Source organism: Cervus elaphus, chromosome 30 (genome assembly GCF_910594005.1).
Source record: "Cervus elaphus chromosome 30, mCerEla1.1, whole genome shotgun sequence".
Classification (NCBI taxonomy): domain Eukaryota; kingdom Metazoa; phylum Chordata; class Mammalia; order Artiodactyla; family Cervidae; genus Cervus; species Cervus elaphus.
Genome location: NC_057844.1, coordinates 19,475,139 through 19,491,969, shown reverse-complemented (window position 1 = coordinate 19,491,969; position 16,831 = coordinate 19,475,139). Strand labels below are relative to the sequence as shown.

The following is a 16,831-nucleotide window of genomic DNA, read 5'->3' as shown; positions in this document are numbered from 1 at the left end:
GGCAGATTCTTTATCACTGAGCCACCCAGGAAGCCCAGTCACAGGATACCATCAGAGTACAAACTCTTAAGATAAAGACAGAATACATTATAATTGATGCAGCAGGAACTGTAGTGTAGTTTAATTTCTAAAACTGAGCAATGATTTGAATAAATTTGTATTTTTGAAGGAATAATCTGGAAGCAGCCTGAAGATGAATTAGAGGGACAGCTGCCCACACATTTTACCCAAAGTCTACTCTATCACACACATTAAACCAGTTTTGGTCAGGTTCAAGTAATTGATAAAAAAATATAATTGCTAGCATACTATGGCATTTGAGGAATAATTATCTGAAGTACTGGAAAGAGCTAGTCCTAATACAGAAGAAACAAAAATATATTTCATAAACTACTAACTAAAATGTAAGGGAAAATACATATTGCAAATGAAAATATTACATAGAAAAAAATCAAGTCTAAGAACGAAACTGTGATTGAGAACGGCTGTCACAAAAAAGACTCACAGACCTAAGAGAATGAATTTATTTACCGAGGGGAAGGGTAGGAGGGAGAGATACAATGGAAGTTTTCGATTGACATGTATACACTGCTATATATAAAACAGATAACCACCAAGGACCTACTGTACAGCAAGGGAACACTGCTCCATACTCTGGAACAACCTAAATGAGAAAAGAATTCGAAAAAGAATAGATACATGCATAACTGATCTCTCTGCTGTACACCCAAAACTAACATGGCATTGTCAATCAACTATACTCTAAAAAAAAAAAAAAAAAAAAAACTTTGGAAAACAAAAAAGAATGGCTATCACAAGCCAACCAAAAAATTTAGAGAATGAAAACATAATAAAATCACAAATTAAAATTATGTCTTCACTTTTATTTTTACTTAAGCCAATCTTAAGACAAATGGATTTTGAAGTAAACGAAATCACTACTCCCTTCAAGCTAGATTTCAACAAAAGTACACAGTTGTATTTGACATCTATTCCCGCGAAGAGAGCATATAATCACTTTTTAAAGAAAAGTCTTAACTGTGCTTTAAAATGTACTTAAACATCTGTTTAGAACTGCCAGAGAAGTAGGCAGATTTTTTTTTCCTCCTCACTAGGGAATTGGATTTCACTAAGAAATCACTTAAATTGTTTAAATTATTCTGTTCGAATATACATTAAAATGTGGATTCTGAAAAAGGAAAGCAGAACACAGTAACTTTCAGACATTTTTGATAGAGGTTGATTAACAATCTATCAAATTTAGAGATCTTTTACACCAAGGTTTATTTCAAAGCACATATCATACTTACTTTGTATTTCTAACAACTAGCACATAAGCAATCTCAAGAAGTGAGGCAGGAAGAGATGGAAGTCAATCAGAATAGTTTCATCTGTAAAATTAGGAGTACCACCACATATCTGGCAGTCTATATAGGATTTAAAAAAATATAATCAACTTTCCAGTCAGAGTTCAAGTGGATCTTATTACTATAAATACAGAAATAGTCATCTACTTGAAAAAAAAAAACAACACATAAGGAATTCACTTTTGCATATTTCTATCCCACTGCGGGAAAACTAGCCGAATTTCCTTGGAATAGATCAGTATTCTCTTGCAAAGAGGAACACAGGCGTTGGATAGGGACAATGAAAGATTAATAAGAATGGAAAGAAAGCTTTTAAAAGTGCACTCTCTTTGCCAAGAAGGCAGTTAAAAGTTTTGAGTAAACTAAATGCTTACTGGAATACTATTATTTACAGAACTTTGGAGGATAAAGCTTGAACTCATGATTTCTGGTCTTACTAAAAAAAGGCTGCATTGCTTCCAGTGTAGTAGTATTAATGCAAAAACACATGGTACATTAATACCATCATGATTTCCAACATCTCTTTGGGTGCTCACAATATTTCTGTGGGGAACACAGGATATATATAACTTTTTAAGAATTGGGAACCCAAGACTGAAAAAAAAAGAAACCTAATCTGAAATCATATGGCTAATAAGGGTAACGTTGGAACTAAGATCCAAAGTACTTTATCTCCTATCTAGGAAATGGAAACAGCTGGAATAATGAAGCTGTTTCAAATACTGACAAAAGTGGGGTGGCAAAGTGAATTGTTAATTCCTCCTTAAAGCAAAATTTAAAAAGCTGAACTTTTATTACGCAGCAATTCATGAAGGCTTGAAATTTAGTTCAAAAGGTCTATAATGCTTTAAAACTGAAAACAGTACACACATACACAAAGCATGGAAAATGCTAGTGTAAGTAAAAGGGCAAAAGTTAACTTCAGTTTGGGGGTTTTGATGGTTTGTCTGCTTTTAATGTCTTTAAGAGGAAAAAAAGGAACTCCACTGATTTTACCCAGACAGCTCTCCATCTTATATATCTTTACTTTTCCCAGCACCTAATGCTATCTCTGACATACAGAATGTATTCACTAATACCTACTGATTCAAAGAAACCTCTCATGCTATATTCTTACTTTCTTGATAAGACAAAATACAGAGTAACCGTAGACAATTTTATTCATGCAACCATAACCTGAAGCACCACTATTTATCTGGTAATGGTACATGAAACACAATGTGCTGAAGGAAACAGAACTGCCTTAGAAACACACATCTATAAATTTAGAAACTTCAAAGGAGATATTTCATGTAGAGGGATTTTCAAAATAACTGATACTTACCCTTTAAATCACTATAACTTATTTTTAAACAATCATAATGAAAATATTTTAAAAGAGACTTCTAGGTCTTTTTTCTCTGCCTCAATCTACATGTGATATAATCTTTTCTTGATGACTCAAGCTCATCAATGTAAATGTTAATTATTAGACTATTCTATAACACAGTGACTCTTGGAGTTACTGAAGGATGTTGCAACTGTTCTTCTCTTCACTAACTCATCCTGAACTACTTTTACAAACAATGTTTCCTGCTGCCTGCTCCCCAGTTGTCACTTACAGGCCACCAGCATCCTAGCCAAGGCTTCTAAAATGCCAGTTGTAGTTTAAAATATGTACAACCTGAATAGGCAGTTGATATACTTAACCTTATACAGATTCTAAATCAAGCCCTGGGGTAGTTATTTTCACTGCTCTAAGGACTAGCTCAAAGGCTTTTCTTCTTTCACTTCCTAGTTCTGAGACAGTCTAGGCAGTTGCTAGAAGTCTGGTCACAAAATAGCAATTACAGTAGAAGTTATTTCTGCATGTTCTCTTTATTTTTATTATAACGTATGGAAAAACATAAATGATACTCAAAACACACAAAACAACCAGGCAGACAAATGATGTAAGGCAGCTCACATTATGTGCTATATGGACAATTAACTAGCCAATTATTAGCCAACAGTCAGCAAAGTAGGCCCGCTGGTCAAATTCTGCGATTGGAAGAAAACAAATAAAAAAGGATATTCAACAGAGACTGTAAGTGGCCCACGAGGCCTAAAGTATCAGCTATCTGGCACTCTACAGAAAGTCTGCTGATCCCTGATCTAAGCTGTAATAAACATACACATATAAAATATATAAGCTATTCCTCAAACATAAAGCTTAAGTTATTAATATGTCAAAGTAGATGCAGCATTCTTCCAGTGATGGCTTCACAATGATACAGCCAAACTGTCCTGTCCAGCCCTGCCTATCCTTCTTGACCATGTCATGGCACTTAGCGAAAATCTTGACTTTAACCTTCTTTTCTTCTTCCTCCTGATACTTACCCTCTCAGACTGGTCTCCTTGAATGTCTTTCCTTTTGCTTGATCCCGAAATCCTTCCTAAGATTCAAGTCTGACTTCTTCTGAATGCCTTCCAGGATCATTCCTGCCCTCTGCAGCCTCACTTTCCTTTAAATTCCAGTCCTTGCCACATAATTTAATAAGGCCATCTTGCATTTTTTGTTAAGGATTTCTTGTGTTTTAGTCTAGTATCCCCAACTAGTCTGTAATCTACTTGAAGGAAGGAAACACATCCCATTGCTTTTGTATCCCCACTCTAATAGTTCACCATCCTCTGAGCATGTCATCTTCCCAGAGATGACACACGCAACTCTCTATCTTGAGAAAAAAAAGCCTGAGGCCTGGCAATGGGTAATAAGTGATTGGAAATATCAAAGGAAGACACCTACAAAGGAACTTGATGTAAAACCATAGGTTACACCACAAACTTATAAAGTATATGTGAAAGGTAAGCAAAACTACCACAGTGGGAGGATGGAGATAAGATCAAGGGATAAAGAGGCCACAGCATAACACTCTGAAATAAAATGAGGCCAAAATATTAAGAAAATAGTAAAAGCTCCCAATACAGGTTAAAAAAAAATTGTCTTTCACCATTATTGGTCATTCATTTCTTTTAAGCAAGCAGCTCTCAACACTGATATCCATAGGGGCCATTTTTCTTTTTCTTTTTGCAATGTGATAAACAGAAGCACTGAAAAAGACTCAGTGGAATTGCAGGCAGAGCATTCTAAACCTTTGGATTTACAATATTGTGAATTTATTTGAAATCTGCTAGAGACTGCTCAGGGGAATAAAGCAATCATTTATCTTTTGATCACCTGGCTAATAAAATTGGAAATCATATGCAAGGCCCTACATCATTCTCAAAGACATCATCTAGACTCATTTTCATAGAAAAATGCACCAAGAACATTTTTTTAAAAAAACAAAACCTTTAGGTTACCTCATCAAACTGTATTTTAAAAATACAGGCAAAATAGAAGATGCACAAGCCTTGGGTACATACACATTAAAATATACAAGTATTTTTTTAAACAGACATAACTACTACCCATAAATCTAAACTAAAATTATAAATTAAATGCTCTTTACCTAAGAAAAGCTACAAAAGATGACGAAAATATTAATCATGCATCCCTATTCTTTTCTGGGTTTTGTAGCCTCTCAATTCTGACCTTTGCCTGGCTGGTCAGAGAAGAGGAAGAAATTTTTTCTTAATCAGTAATAAAATATGCTCAATATTATACCATAGAACTTAAAAAATGAAAACATAATTATTAAATGCAGGAGAAAATAAATCAGCTTTCAGCTATTCATATAAAGGGGGAAAGTGATGACACAGACGACATCAAAAGGTAACCCTAAATCTGTTTTTTTGAATGCATATCATTAATTTGGGAGAAGTAAATTACCCCTATATTTGATTGAAACCAATGTTAAACAGCAGTTAATTTTTCCTAAACAGTCAATGATTTTTGAGGGTTCAGACAAAATGGAAAAAGAGGGAGTTCATTCAGAAGCATACAGGTGGTTAAAAGCAGCCAGCCTGGGATAAAAAAATTTCAGTTAACCTATCCAGGAAAACTGAGAGATGTTCTCTGAAAGGAAAAAAGAAAATTTCATAAAATTTACTGTGATAGTGCTAAAATTCTGAAACAAAATTATTTATAAAAATTTTAACAAATATTTTCTTTCCTGTCAAGTCAGGATCCTCTGTTCCCACTAGCTGGTATAAGTGGTGATGGCAAGAATTATCAGTGGGTTAAGAAGCTGAAAGCAAAATTTTAGGCACTACATTATAGAAGATGTTTTACAACAAATCCTTTTTATCACTGTTTTAAGTCCACCATCTGTCTCAGTGTGCACTTTTATCTCATTACTTGAGCAAAATCAAATCAACCGAGAAAATATCAAAAAGGCAGGAGACTCATTTCTCTGGACTATTTTCAGGTGATTTAAAAGCTTACACGATGGCAAGAACTACAGATTTAGCAAATACACAAAAACTAAATATTTATCCAAATACAAGATCATAGCCATAAGACTCAATTAGTTTCTGCCTAACATATGGCTCCAACTCCTGGGTGGCATATGTTTAGCACTAGTGCTGGTACTATCATGATGATAAAATATTATAGTAACAGTTCAACTTTTCATTCTTATAGTACAGAAAAATACCAATTTTGCTTTCAAGAACTAAAAACACGGAAAGAAGCAAAATCGTTTTGCCGCTCAATTTTGAGTCCACAAATCTACATGCACATGAGCTTTACAGAGTAAAAAAAAAAAAAAGAAAAATTTCTCAGCCTGGTATTCTTAGTTAATAGATGCTCAGACACAAAGGTATCCAAAGGAACTTACATGAAATTTCACAAAAGAAAATCCCGAATTTACGATTCCTAGCACCCCCACTATCCATTACCCACCCCCTATCCCCACACAAAAATATCCCACGGTTTGTTTTTTTTTTTTTTTAACGCTAACAATTTAATAAAAGAACGACTAACACTAATTAAAATAGCTGCTTTTCTGCCCGCGATTTTACGGCTAAATTATGAGTTCATTTTCCTTTACCTAACACATGACGTCCTTCCACCGCCGTGTCAAAAGTTCAAAGATCCAGGTTGTTAAACAGGGCGAGGACTGCAGCCTGGAGTCTAACCCCCCCGCGACTGAACAGGTGGTTAACTCAGCCGGCTGAAGGAACGGCCAGGTACCGGCACCAGCCAAACAAGATCCAACACACCCGGGCGGGTTTTCGAGGTTTGAACCCCAACAGGCGCGGGAGGAAAGTCTCTTCAGAGGGGCGTTCAAGTTCGGCGGCCGCCGGGCGGCCACAACCCCGGGCGACTGCGGACGCTCGGCGATCCTCTCCGGGAGGGCTCCGGCACTCGACCCCCGCGCCGCCAGGAGCGGCGCTGCTCGCCGCGGGCCGCTGGCCAGGGGGGGCGGAGGGAGGACCGCCCGCGCCCCCGCGCCGCCTCCGCGGGCTGGTGGCGGGGCCGTGGCCGCGCCCCCGCGAGCGCCTCCCGGAGAGACGCGGGCCCGGCAGGTGCCCGACAAGCGGATGCGTCCCGCCCGCGGCCCACTCCCCGCCCTCGGCAGAGCGCGCGCCCCCAGGACGGGGTGGGCCGCGCCCCTCGACGGGCCCGAACCCCCGCTCGGCGCCCCGGCCCTTCACACTCAGCCTAACGGTTTCCGTGACGCCTGCCCCGGGGCGCCACGGGACCGGGACGCCTCTGTCTCGCCCGCCTTTCCCGAAGGGAGCGCCCGCGCTCTCACCTCCGAGTCACGCCGCTCTGAGGCGGAGGAAGGCGGCTACCCCGGCGCCTCTTCTTCGGGTTCCTGATCGTCCTCGCTCCACCTCAGCGGCAGAGCCAGCTCTCGGGGCCGCCGCAGCCGCCGGCGCACTGACTGTTGGGGTGGTTTCCCGGCAGTGACGGCGCTGCCTCAGCCCCGCTCCTCGCTCCCTCTCCGCGTAGCTCCCGCTTTCTGTTTCACCCGAGGGACCGCGAACGCCGCCGCCGCCATGCTTACTACGGAGCCGGGAGGAGGAGCCCGGAGTCGGCTCGCCGAGTGCGGCTGCGCGAGCCCCGCCGACGGCGCCCCCGGCCGGCCCGGACCCCGCGTCCCCGCCCCGCGCCCGCCGCCCCGCGGGTCTTTCCCCGGAGCGCCGGGCGGCCGAGTAACCCCACCTCGCCGCAACCCGGGACGCCCACCGCCCTCCCGGGCTCCGGGCTCTCTTCCGAGGCCCGCCTGCGCCCGAGTCGTCGTATCCGCCGTGGCGGCCGGGCTGCTGGCGACACTAGGGAAATGAGTTAATAATGGACGTTCCTGGGACCACTCACACAATTCTCAGTCCAAACTCTAAAAGACTCCCTGTGAGGCGCACCGGGTCTGCCTCTTTCCGAAAGCACGAAACTTAATGCCGGCAGGTGCTTTAAAGACACTCCCCCAAGGAATAGGAAGCCAACCGAAGTGGGCTTGGATGTTTTCAATTCCAAACGCTTTAGTGCCCGGGATCCCCTCAGCAAGCAAAAATACTTAGATATTTACTGCAGTTGAAAATGTGGGGGTTAGTTTTTTAGCCTTTTCCCCAGTCAAATCGCGTGGAATCCCATTACCTTAATTTGTGTAACAGCCCGAGGACCTGGAAGGGAACGCAGCCGAGATTTCTCTGAACCTCCGGCGACTGGGGGCGCTGCAATAATGCCTGAGGGCTGCCCTGGGCTGCTTCCTTTTGCGGGTTCTACTAGAAGACTTGGGATGGGGGTAGTCCTTGGGACGGGGAGTCTAACCGAGGAACTCTCCCTTCAGAAACAATGGCGATGTAACCAGGCTTCTTTGTCTGACTTTATTTCGGTTATTAATTGTGCTGCCTTTCAAAAATAGCAGTGCTTTTTCCCTCCACCTTTTAACAGGAATCCTTTGAAAATGTGTTTATTCCCTACCTTCTTAAGGAATACAATGGTTAATGAAATCCTTTGTTGATGACTGGCCATCAGATGCCATAGCTTGGCCATAACCTAAAATCCCAAAGGATTGCTGAGGTATATAGGGTCTCTACTTAGGTGATCTCTTTTTTTTCTCTTTGGAATGTTCTCACCACCTTTTCTAATATCTGTTACTGCTTCTCCTCTTCTCATCTGCCTCTTGAACCACTCAGATCCTTCCTCTCATCCTTTCTGCTTTACTGTTTATTTTTTACTCTTTTCTCCTTTCTTGTGTGCTTTATCTCTATGGCTCCAGGTAATGATTGATGAGGTGTTTATATCCACAATCAGCCAATGAGAGATTTGTTTTCTTCCTCTTCTTCCCATCAGTAAATAGGACAGTAACTCTATATCAAGTGGTATCTTGAGATATTTTCATTGTTGTTCACTCTCAAAAGTTCTTTTCCAGCGAGAGAGAGTGAGAGAGAGAGAGAGGTGTTTCCTTTTCTTAACTTCCAGATTTGGCCCTCTTCCAGACAATTGCTGGAAAGCTGATCTCTGAATAACTGAAGCTTAACTGTATGTTTTAAAATAGGAGGATTTATCAGAGTGTGGGCGAGTTGGGTGTCTTCTCCATATTGTTTCCCTAGCTCTATTTGGTCTGAGACTACGCTAGTGGTTTCCAAACCCAACTCTAAGTAATTTCCAAAGCTTCCTATTCAGGAGCTTTTTAAAAAGACAGAATCTTGTAATCTGTCCCTCAAGATTTAATTCCTTTGGCATTGGGGTGGGGGTGAGGGGAAAAAAATGTCATTTTAAAAAGCTATATTATTAAAAATTATATTTGGGGCATACCTACATGTATAGGCACAACAAGAAAGAACAGCTATTTTGGAGGGGACCAAGACATAATTCAGAATACCATTGAAGTAGACATAGATTAGTCAACAGTATGTGATGCTGTAAGGTTGAGTCACGTGAGGACTGGGAAATTTATGTTCTGTGGAGAGAATGAATCACACACATAAATAACCCTAGCATGGCCACCAGTATGAATCCTTTGGGAATCCAGAGAGGGACACGAATTTACACTGACTTTGAACAAGTCACTTCTCAGTGCTTCATTTTGCTTATCAATAAAAGTTATTTAAAATCCTCATCTTTCTTGAGCTCTGAGTAATACCCAACACTTGGATCACTTATTTCCTTGAATAGTTCTTCCTTTGGCACTATATTCTCTTGGCTTTTCCCGCTACCTTTCGGGCTATCGTTTCTCTAATTCCCTCACAGATTCCTTCTCCTCTCCCTAACTGTTAAATACAGAAGTACCTTACAATTTAGTCTGGGTTCTTTTCTGTTTTCATTATAATCTCTTGGTCTGAACATCATCACCCACCCCAGTTACTTTAGTTATCATCAAAAGTTGATGATTACCATGTATGTGTCTGTATCCCTGACTCTTACCCTAAATTCCAAATCAACTGCTTCGTTAACTTATTCACTTAAAGTCTCAAAGTTACAAAGTTTAGACCAACTTAGTTGATAAACTCTTCTTGTTTTCTTTCTCCTCATCTATGTGTGTGTGTGTGTGCACATTTTAGTTGCTCTGTTGTGTCAGACTCTTTATGACCCCATGGTCTGTAGCCTGCCAGGCTCCTCTGTCCATGGGAATCTCCAGGCAAGAATACTGGAATGGGTAGCCATTCCGTTCTCCAAGGGATCTTCTCAACTCAGGGATTGAACCCAGATCTCCCGCATTGCGGGCAGATTGTTTATCATCTGAGCTATCAGGGAAGCCTTATCCTCATCTATCCAGTTGTTCAAATCAAACAGGCAGTAGTCGCCCCCTGACATGTCCTGTAGATTCATTGCAACACCAAGTTCTGGCAATTTTCTCTCCAAAATCTCTTAAATTGGCCTACATCTTTCCTGTTGTCACCAATCTAATCTGGTCTCACTGTATATGATCTGAGCCCTTCCATCAATTCTCCACTTTGCAGCTAAAACAGTTTTTCTAAAAGCAAGTAAGACTATTCTTCTTCTCACATAAAACCCTTAAACAGCTGCTCTAAGATAAGACTAGCATTCTTAAGGTGGCCTAACAGAGCATGTGAGGTCTTGCCTTTTCTAGTCTGATCTGACACCACTCTCCCCTGGTTTCCTGGGTGGAAGACTTCCCCACCACCTTTTACATTCTCAAACATGCTGCAGTCCCAACAGCACAGGCTCTCTGCACATGACCCTCTTCTCTCTTTTAACTTGAGTAAGGAAAAAACATTTCTAACTTCCCAGACAAGTTCAAGGCCCCTTGTTGATGAAGCCCTTCTACAACTAATGTACCTTTTCCTCTATGACTTACCTCAGTTTGTAGCATTTGGTTGGAGAAGGAAATGGCAACCCACTCCAGTATTCTTGCTGGGAAAATTTCATGAACAGACGAGCCTGACAGGTTACAGTCCATGGGATTGCAAAGAGTCAGACACGACTGAGCACACACATGTAGCATTTGGTATGTGTACATACTGCATATGTGTCTATTGTTCCCTTCAAGAGGAGAAGGACTGAACCTATTTTTGCTTACATAGTGCCTGGCATTTAATAGCTGCCCAATAAATATTTCTTAAATGAATGTTGTCCTCTGAGGTTCCTTTTGGCATTCTGGAAAGTTGTTGAGTCATGCAATTAGGAGATCTGAGAGAGGAAACTTCTGTATGATTAGTAGAAAGAGATATGGTATACATTGGCAGACAATTCTTCCCGGAGCTGTCATATTTCAGTACATCTAGTAAGCAGAGACACCAGCAGTTTTGCTCTAGACTATCTTTTCCAGATGTTTGTATATCAGACTTAGAAGGTTGAGATCGTGTTTCTCACTGCAGCAGGAGGCACACCTTGTTTACCATCCAGTATGATAACTTCTCCTTCTGTAGTGAAGGTTGAATGGGCTTACCTGTTCAGTTCAAGTCGCTCAGTCATGTCTGACTCTTTGCAATCCCATGGACTGCAGCATGACAGGCCTCCCTGTCCATCACCAACTCCCAGAGCTTGTTCAAATTCATGTCCATTGAGTCAGTGATACCATCCAACCATCTCATCCTCTGTTGTCCCCCTCTCCTCCCGCCTTCAATCTTTCCCAGCAGCAGGGTCTTTTCCAGTGAGTTAGTTCTTCGCATTAGGTGGCCAAAGTATTGGAGCTTCAGCTTCAGCATCAGTCCTTCCAATGAGTATTCAGGACTGATTTCCTTTATGATTGACTCGTTTGATCTCCTTCCAGTCTAAGGAACTCTCAAGAGTCTTCTCCAACACCACAGTTCAAAAGCATCAATTCTTTGGCGCTCAGTTTTCTTTATTGTCCAACTCTCACATCCATACATGACTACTGGAAAAACCATAGCTTTGACTAGATGGACCTTTGTCAGCAAAGTGATATCTTTGCTTTTTGATATGCTGTCTAGGTTGGTTATAACGTTCCTTCCAAGGAGCAAGCATCTTTTAATTTCATGGCTGCAGTCACCATCTGCAGTGATTTTGGAGCCCTCCAAAATAAAGTCTCTCACTGTTGCCATTTCCCCCCATCTATTTGCCATGAAGTGATGGGACCAGATGCCATGATATTCATTTTTTGAGTGTTGAGTTTTAAGTGAAAAGCCAACTTTCGCATTCTCCTCTTTCACTTTCATCAAGGGGCTCTTTAGTTTTTCTTTACTTTCTGCCATAAGGATGGTGTCATCTGTGTATCTGAGGTTCTTGATATTTCTCATGGCAATCTTGATTCCAGCTTGTGCTTCATCCAGCCCGGCAATTCACATGAAGTACTCCGTATATAAGTTACCTGTAGCTCATTGTAAAAGATGTAGGCTTCTTAAGCTTGAGGTTCCTCGGCTCTGATGCAAACCCACTGCATGTGCAGCATCACCTGGGTTACTCCACGTTTCCCTGGCTGAGACCTGGGAGGCAAGGGAACTGCTATGAATAGGAAGCTGGTGCTCCTTGCTGTGAAAAAGTGAAAACGAAAGTCACTCAGTTGTGTCCGACTCTTTGCAACCCATGGACTATACAGTCCATGGAATTCTCTAGGCCAGAATACTGGAGTGGGTAGCCTTTCCCTTCTCCAGGGGATGTTCCCAACCAGGGGATTGAACCCAAGTCTCCTGCATTACAGGCTGATTCTTTACCAGCTGAACCACAAGGGAAGCCCGTGCCATGTGTAATACAGTCCTTTGACCCAGAAGAGTCAGATCTTCTGCTAGCATCCAAGAAACTGTAGCAGGCTAAGTTATTAGCTTACAAGGAGCATAAAATCTCAGATCCTTCACAGCTCTTAACAAGATACAATGTGTTGAAGTGAAAGGAAGAGATGAAAAGGTCAAACAGCAGGTGGAGATTTGTCTTTTGGGAAATTTGGGGGGAAAGTCTCGTGAGGAAGAGAGCTGGGACAAGAGATTGAGGTGGGAGCATTTTGCTGGTCAAACCTGAGCAACCCTGGGAGTCATAACTCAGAACAGAGCCAGAGAGAACACTAACTGTCATTTGCTCCTCTTTTTGGTTAGGGAACTGTTGCAAGTCAGGAAGGGGAAAGGGAGGTGAAAGCAGTTGATCTGGAGTACCCAAGTTAAAGCAACCTGAAGTTTTTCATTTGTCTCTGAGGGGTGTGATGTAATGTGGGGGAGGAGATAAAGGCTTGTGTGTAAGTGTGCTAAGTCACTTCAGTTGTGTTCGACTCTTTGTGACCCTATGGACTGTAGCCCACCAGGCTCCTCTGTCCATGGGGGATTCTCCAAGCAAGAATACTGGAGTGGGTTGCCATGCTCTCCTCCAGGGGATCTTCTCGACCCAGGGACCAAACCCAAGTCTTTTATGTCTCTTGCATTGGCAGGTGGGTACTTTTACCACTGGTGCTATGTGGGAAGCCTGAGAAAGGTTTTGAAATCAGGTAAATCTGGGCTCAAATCTCAGCTCTATTTCTGACTGATTGATTGATCTTGGGCATGTTCTCCTCCAGAGTCTCAATTACTCACCTGTAATCTAAAGATAAAATATCTACCTTGCAAGATTAAGTGGAATGATGCATGAAAATGCCTGAAATATGCCCGGTGCTCAATAAATAAGTAATATTACTAACTATATGATTAGGATGTCCTGGATAATTGTGACCTGATGAGGGTAGGAAAGTTCAGAACCTTCCTCAGTATTTCCAAAGACAGGAGTTGGTCAGAGTCAAATTTTGCTTCAAATTCTTGATCCTATTGCAATTTCCATGCTTCACTGCACTTTCCCACCCATGCTTTCATGTGTGGATGAAATAGCTGCTTCCCTAAAAGCAAAGGAAACATGGAATAAAATAGAAAGCAACTTGACGTTGAATGCTGGCCATTCTCATCACAGGAAATTTCTCATAGGCCTTCATTCTCCTCAGATTCCACTCTGCCACTCTGTTGCCTTGGATCCTCACTCTGCTAAGAACCTTCCCCACGATTTTTTTAATTTCTGGGACCCACCCCCCAAATCTGTCTTGGGACAATTCCCAAATTCTTGTTCATTTATTACTCAGAAATTTTGCTTTTTTGTTTTCTGTCCTCATTTGTAGCCCAAATAGCTTTGGGAGCCTTATTAAAAATCAAAAAGATCCACTCAGTGATTTTTGATAAAGAGTTAACTCTGTTTTACAGAAGTAGTTCTTAAAATTTGGCATGAATGAAAATCACCTGGAATGCTTACTTAAGATATAGTGGTTCTAACATGTGTCCACCACACAAAGAGTTGGATTCATGAATCTGTATTTTAGAAGCACTCCAAGAGTTTCTGAAAAAGGCAGTCCACGGGCCATACTTTGAACATCTTAAAACAGCTCAAACAGCAGTCAGCTTTCACAAATGAGATGGTTTTTCTCTCTGTGACATGGAGTTAAACTCGGATTGACTTAGTTGTTCAGGAAAACTGATCGTCTAGGTTCAAGTCTTTCATGTTGTTTCTTTATAGAGAAAACAATTAGGAAAGACTAATTCCTAACTCCTTAATCACAAAATGATATCCTAATAGTCCAACTTTGTTACTGTTAGTGATACAGTTTCAAAGCAATGCTACAGGAGACAGTCTTACTTCCAAAGAGGGAAAAGTCTTATCTGGTTACTGGCCAGGACTTATTAAATAGGTTCCTGATTTGAAGGGGCCATACAATAATAGCCAGAGTATAAGGATTTTCTCTAGGTTGAGAAAATAAGGTTTTTACATCCGTCTTTTAGACTGTCAACAGATCTTTGATGTTTTGTACAGCTTTAGGAGGCAGTGATAGCAGCCCTGGAGTTGAACACACCACAATCATTATCCTGCATAACCAGATGACATATGAATCAGTTTTAAAGACAGAAGAAGGAGATAGCCATCTATAAGGATAATAAGGCCAAAGATGACTTAGGATTCAAAAAAAACTATCTCCAAACTACCTACCTTTTGTTTCTCAAAATATCAAATTTCAAAACCAGAGCACACTTTATCAAGATAACAATGGGATGTTAATCTGGAAAAAATAAAAATAAAATTTAAAGAAATTAGGAAATGAAAATTCAGATAATCTAAATGCAATTGTCACCAAAGTTCTTCTGCAAATTTCAGAAGTAAATATTTAGACGGAGTTGCGTTTTCAAACTAACTGGCAAATCAACTATTCGTGGTAAGTAGAGCAAATATCTTTATACAATAAGTTATCGTTAATTTTTACATATACAAGTGAAACAGGCATCTTTTAAATAAGGACAATGAGGTATAGTAATGGGAAAAACTAGGGAAATTGTTTATAAATTGAATACTTTTAATGAGGTAAATAAAATACTAATTTAATTTCAAACTTTCATGTATAAAGTTTTTAAAAATCAAGACACATTTGACCTTTGATCTTGTTTTCTCTTTACAGTGTACATCTAAGATATAAATCCAGTACCATTCTATTGAAAAGACAAAAACTAAAATGAATTACTAGAAGTAATTACCATTATTAAAATAAAGTAAAATGAAGAGATTCACTTTAAAAATAATGAAAAATGACTTCACTAACTACATATTTAGATTCAAATTAGAGAAACTACTGACTTAAAACATTAGAAATTCAGATGTAGCTCATTTTCCCAAGTTGCAGCAAACTAAAATTAAAAACAGAGCCGCGGTAGAACTCGCAGAGTAGTCTCACTCTCTTCTCCCATCCACATGCAAGTTTCTTCTGCAGGATTCTAACAGTCCCCAGGGATTTGCACGGGTACAGTCCAAGAAATTAGTCCTCTGAGAAACTCCATGGTGTTCACCGACTTCCTCCTTCCCTCCCCTGGTGTACTGAGGTATTTTCTCCTGTTAGTTCCAAACCCAGCAAAACTCCCCCGCTGCAGTTCTGTCTGTGCCAAAGCTGCCAACCCCTAACTTGAAGGGTGCTTATGTCTGTAGCAAGATACAGTTTGCCATTGGCACTATTTCCCCTTGCTCTTGTCTTTAGCTCCCAAACTCCCATGTACATTGTTGCAAAACATATAATTATGTAATTTATTTGTAGCTCTAGGACTTAGGCATGAGTTCATGGAATAGACAACACGTTCCACTAATCCTTTTCCTCTAACACTGGGCAATTGACCTTAAAGTGAACTTTTTGTACTTCTCTTCACTTAGGGTGAGTTGTTTTTTCCCTTCCTCTGTAAATAGACTGCTCTACTGCTTTGCTAATGTGCCCAAACATGCTCAAATCCTAGACCAAAAAACAGTTTAGCTCAAACTGTGACCCCAGCTACAAAAACAACTTCTGAAGAGGGTCTTGGATGTTAAAGAGATGATTTACTATATTAATATTCTTAATAACAGCTTCTATTGAACATTGGACTTCCCTGGTGGCTCAGACTGTGAAAAAAATCTGCCTACAATGCAGAAGACCCGGGTTCGATCCTTGAGTCGGGAAGATCCCCTGGAGAAGGGAAATGGCAACCCATTCCAGTATTCTTGCCTGGAGAATCCCACAGACAGAGGAGCCTGGTGGGCAATAGTCCATGGAGTCACAAAAAGTCAGATATGCCTGAGCAACTAACACTTCACTTTCATTAAACATGGATATTAGACTAGGCATCTTACTCAACATTGAAAAAGAACAACTACTTCCTCCTAAGAATTTAAACTGATAATCCAAATCTGCTTCAGAGGGAAGTCCATTGCAAAAAAGTGAAGTGAAAATCACGTCCGACTCTTTGCAACTCCATGGACTATGGAATTCTCCAGACCAGAATACTGGAGTAGGTAGTCTATTCCTTCTCCAGCACATCTTCCTGACCCAGGAATCGAAGCAGGGTCTCCTGCAGGTGGATTCTTTCCCCACTGAGCCATCTGGGAAGCTCTCCATTGCAAAGGAGAGAATCAATCAAGAAATATTTATAGAATACCTTTTATGTTAAAGGTTCTGTACAAAGAACAAATGCCTTGCCCTTAACAAATTTACTTTTTGTGCTGATTATTTATGTTGTGCTCTCAGCTCCATGCCCACCCTTTCATATTCTGCTCTGGGATGCTGGGTCTGGGTCTGGAAACTACATTTCCCAGACTGCCTTACCAGTTACCTTCATCTTAGGGTCACCCAGTGGAGGCTATGATAATTAAAGAGATATTGGAAGGGTGTTAAAGGGGAGAC

The 16,831-nt window shown here is 41.0% G+C and overlaps 1 protein-coding gene across 4 annotated transcripts in view; it reads right to left on the bottom strand.

The window, feature by feature from the left end:
* The window catches only part of FNDC3A (fibronectin type III domain containing 3A), a 110,098-nt gene extending 102,934 nt beyond the window's left edge, over nt 1-7,164 (bottom strand). The window contains exon 1 of one of the 4 annotated variants that reach the window (XM_043891635.1): nt 7,028-7,164. The gene's annotated coding sequence lies outside the window, so the exon portion shown is untranslated. Of the gene's footprint in view, nt 1-1,310; nt 1,328-6,319; nt 6,583-7,027 lie in introns of those variants that run through there. The other 3 variants (XM_043891639.1, XM_043891636.1, XM_043891637.1) reach the window with 3 other exon arrangements.
* Between the last annotated feature and the right edge of the window lie 9,667 nt (nt 7,165-16,831).